Source organism: Octopus sinensis, linkage group LG5, assembly GCF_006345805.1.
Source record: "Octopus sinensis linkage group LG5, ASM634580v1, whole genome shotgun sequence".
NCBI lineage: Eukaryota > Metazoa > Mollusca > Cephalopoda > Octopoda > Octopodidae > Octopus > Octopus sinensis.
In genome coordinates, this window is record NC_043001.1 from 59947583 (window position 1) to 59952582 (window position 5000).

The following is a 5000-nucleotide window of genomic DNA, read 5'->3' on the forward strand; positions in this document are numbered from 1 at the left end:
TATATATATATAAGTATATATATATGTATATGTAAGTATATACATATATATATATATATGTATGTATGTGTGGGAGTGTGTGTATTTGTGTGTGCACATTTGTGTGGTTATGCATTTGTCTTTATCTTCACTTTATCACTTGCCATGCCTCTGTTAATAGAGGCTGTCCTTCTTTTTCTAGCACCTTCACTCACATCATCTCATTTTTACAGGTATTTAATTTCAAATCCTTTTCCGACTTCATTTGCTCATTTTCCTCCCTCCTCTGATTGACACATTTATGAAGAATTGCAACCTTACTTGATAGTTATTCCTTTCGATGTATCCTGACTTCTTGTATGTGAGGGTTGGCATATTCCTTTGCAGTCTTGCCTTGTCTTTATCCGGAATGGTTTCTTTTGCATATTTAAATCACCTCTTTCCCGATACTGTTTTATAATTTTGGCATAAGTTCCAGTGTATGGATCACTTGCATTATTATACTTCAGAATGTATGCATGCATTATCTTTAAGATAAGACTGGGTGACAAGAGAGAAATAATTGTTCAAACCTAGCCTTTATGTTTCGTAAATATATTTAAAATAAGCTCATCTATTATAAGATCTTTCTAGTTAGTGATGGGACGGCTTTGATCTTTTCCGTCGATTTACAAAGTCGCAACTTGAGAATATATAAAACATATCGAAAAATAGGAGAGCGAATAACCTTGATCTGAAAGTAACTTAATCTCGTTGCACACTAATTATGTTTTCACATCGAAAATGTATCTCGCAAAAGCACAACATAAAAATTGATAGAAAAAATATAAAAAAGAACAAATTGCATGAAAAGTAATATTTTTAGAGTATGCATACACTATTCATAATTTAAAAATCAATTATTTATCATAATTTCGAAATTATATATAAACGAGAATTTGACGTAGGCTTAAGACAATTTCCGCTAGCCATAACGTATAAGCATTCACGGAAAGAAAAAATGTCAACGTTCTTCAAGATGATACGCTTCTACATACAATAACTATTAATAATTGTTGTGGAATGCTTAAGTATCAGTGAACCTAGATTCAATTGAATTGTTTGGATATCTGCCTAAGAAATATTTATTACTGGGAGATGTATGATGTAGTAACGAATTCCTAAAGAATTCCTAAGCGATATATATGTGGAACAAAAATGAGTAGCAATAAATTACATCCATTTAGCTTCTACAATCAAATCCTATTTTGGTTAACTTTTTCAATGCTCATAAAATAAATGGCAAAGATTTAATGAGTAGATCTAATCGATTATTGTCCATCTATAAATTTTGTGATCATATGCCTATTCTAGGACTCGTTACTTTTATTATTAGACTAACGAAGTTAGAACATTCAAATATCTAAATAATATATTTGTTGCAATTGATGTCTACTAATGTTTTTCTGATCATTTTCTCCAGCTAATATGCTATCAAAGACGTATACATATGCACATGCATGCATACATAATACAGATATACATACACACATGCATACATACACACGCACACGTAAGTATGTATATATGCATGTATATATGTATATATGTATGTATATATTCATATATATAAATGCTTTCCAATTAGCTTTATTTCTTAAAATATATTTTTGTCTGTCTTAGATCTGTTATATTTGCATTCCCTTGCTTTTCATCTCAAATTAAATTTTCAGTCAACCGTCTGCTTCTTTGTAATGCTTAACCGTATTACTGCGAATATATCTGACTAAAATTTCCTTGCTGCTTCAACGGTTGGACCATCACTTCCCCTATGTTCATTCACATTGTCCATCAGAGGTAAAAGATTATTTTATCGCTGATAAAAAGCCAGTTCCGCTAGTATTGGTTTATATTTTGCATGTGGCTTATGCTTTGACCTTGAGCCGCCTTCAACGAACTCAGACCGAATGTGTCTTAAACCAATATGGGACATAAAAGTCTGTATTGCTCTAGGAAGAGAAGAGCTTTTGTCACAGTTGAGGTGAGATTATTCAACAGGAACACTAAAGGGCGCTGAATATATAAATCCAATATAACTGTCAGAAAGTTGGCAAACTAAAGAACAACCTCATTGCTAATGGCGGTCATGTTATATACCACAGACAAAAAGAAAAATGGTGGGACCACGGGCCGGGCAAGGAGAATTGGTCATACAGCATGAACTTTCCGGACTAATAATATGCTTTCTTGTTAGAAAACAGACCATCGTAGGTTAGAAGCCTTCCCTGTCTTGTTCAACCTTCCAAATCGCTTAGGACTTTCCAAAGCATTGGATACCGATGTGCTATATATTTGGGGACTCAAACTAGCCAAGAGCATTCTGTCAACTGTAAATGAAAGGTGTTGGAAGAACACATCTGCCTGCCAACGCCTTTACCCCAGCATCAGCATCAATAAAAGGAGTAGTAGGACGAAGAGCAACAGTAGTAGCAACAGTAGCAGCAGCAGCAAATCTATCAACAACGAAAATGCACTGAAAGTCACCAGCCGCAGACACCAACTCAACAACCCAGGAGAAATGCATCACCAATACAATAATAACGTAGGAGATCGTACCGCTAGAAGTCAATATGACTAAACACATTAACTCAGATATACGCATTTGCGCTCACATACCTAGTCCTCTTTGTCACAGATATTCTTCATCTGCACAATTTCGCATTGTAAAGAAATTAGTTTGAAAGGAACATCAGAACAGATACTTGTGAAGGGCAAGAAAATTAAAAACATTACATCACCTAAAACAAAAACAAAAAACAAAGAAGCAAGACAAAGAAACAAACTGACTTAGATAAGAATACATAGAAACGGGCAAACTACTAAAATTACAAGCACCACAACAAAGGTAAAGGCAACCAATTCCATACTAAATGGATAGATAAATAGATAGGTAGATAGATAGATAGATAGATAGATAGATAGATAGATAGATAGATAGATAGATAGATAGATAGATAGATAGATGCATACATGCTTACATAATACATACATACATACATACATACATGCATACATACATACATACATACATACATACATACATACATACATACATACATTGATACGAGAACATAGGTAATGAAGGATGTAACGAATATTGATAAAATTAGATTATTAGATTAGACATATTTATCAAAATGCACAAATTATACCAACTGAGACAATCGAAGTGACATGATCATCACATTGCAACCAGTCAACCTAGATAATTCCATAAGAGACATGCGATTTGTTGTTGAATTTCTTGTGTAAGGTATATAATCTGATTTCGTGAATTAGGTTTAAAATATTTATGATGCACTAATCAGAGGATAACGGCTTGCCCCATCTTACAAAATTACACATGCCATTATGTGTGTTATACCTTAAATAAATACCTTAAATAAATTTGGTTTGGGAGAAATATGAAACAACTCATAAATGGAAAGAAGCTTGGAGGATAACTTTACTATGACAAACGACAGGAAAAATTTTAACGTTATGGATACAGTAGATAATATAGCCCTGACTCTGTCGGATGAATGGTAAATAGAAAAGTGTACAACCAAAATGTTTTCGCGCCTTCAAGGCGTTTTACGCTATAGAATGTCTAAAACAAAGTCCCTTAAGATATTGTGCAAGTGGAAAATGATGAATAGTTTAAAAGATTTATAAAAATAAAACGTGAAGTAATTGGGTTTCCATAAGTCTATATTTTATGCTTCTATTGTGAGGAGCTACAGCAGTTAGGAAAAAAGCCAACGAAAGATGATGTTATAGAAAGCTCGCCTACACTATTTTAGATGACAGAAATGATTGGGGATAAAGAATTGGCACTCAGAGAAGATATCTGCTGTTAGTTGTAACAAAATTGTACTCGTAAACATAACCAAAGATGTAGACTGTTACTACATTCAGTTTTACATAGGAACAGGGTTGTTGTCATATTCAAACAGATATTCATAATATCGTCACCTATAAAGAATTTCACTGATGATGATGATGATGATGATGATGAAGAGGATGATGATGATGATGTCTGTCTAAAAGATGTGGGTATTACCGCATTCTTTGGTATTTCCTTGTGCATGCCTCTTCAGATATATATATATATAACGTAAAGTGTAACAGCCATCTCAATATGGCTAACCACAAAGTGGGGGTGTTACTGTAGCTTTTAGCCCCAGGAGATCGACGTCTCCAGCTGGCTTTAGACACACTTTCTGTGCCCTTTAGGTATTTGCAAAGGGAAGCCACCCCTTCCTCGTAAGCCTTAGTGATACGCACCGGACCGCGGTTTCGAGATTATTGTCTCTTATCAACGGGCGGTGACCACCAGGTCACGATGGAAGGCAAGGCTTCCCTTTGCTAATACCTAAAGGGCACAGAAAGTGTGTCTAAAGCCAGCTGGAGACGTCGATCTCCTGGGGCTAAAAGCTACAGTAACACCCCCACTTTGTGGTTAGCCATATTGAGATGGCTGTTACACTTTACGTTGTTGAGCGGTTACTGTATACATCTCGCTCTGAGATTTAATAATGCTTACAGTCAGTTTTTCGAAATCAGTGGCAGACGTCACTAGAAAAACTCTTATATATTTGCAAAGCAAGCCTTACCTTCCATCGTGACCTGGTGGTTACCGCCCGTTGATAAGAGACAATAATCTCGAAACCGCGGTCATGTGCGTATCACTAAGGCTTACGAGGAAGGGGTGGCTCCCCTTTGCAAATACCTAAAGGGCACAGAAAGTGTGTCTAAAGCCAGCTGGAGACGTCGATCTCCTGGGGCTAAAAGCTACAGTAACACCCCCACTTTGTGGTTAGCCATATGGCTGTTACACTTTACGTTGTTGAGCAGTTACTGTTTACATCTCGCTCTGAGATTTAATAATACACATATATATATATATATATATATATATATATATATATATATATATATATATATATATACATACATACATTTATTGAACCTATGAACATCTAGACATTTTTTTATTTCCG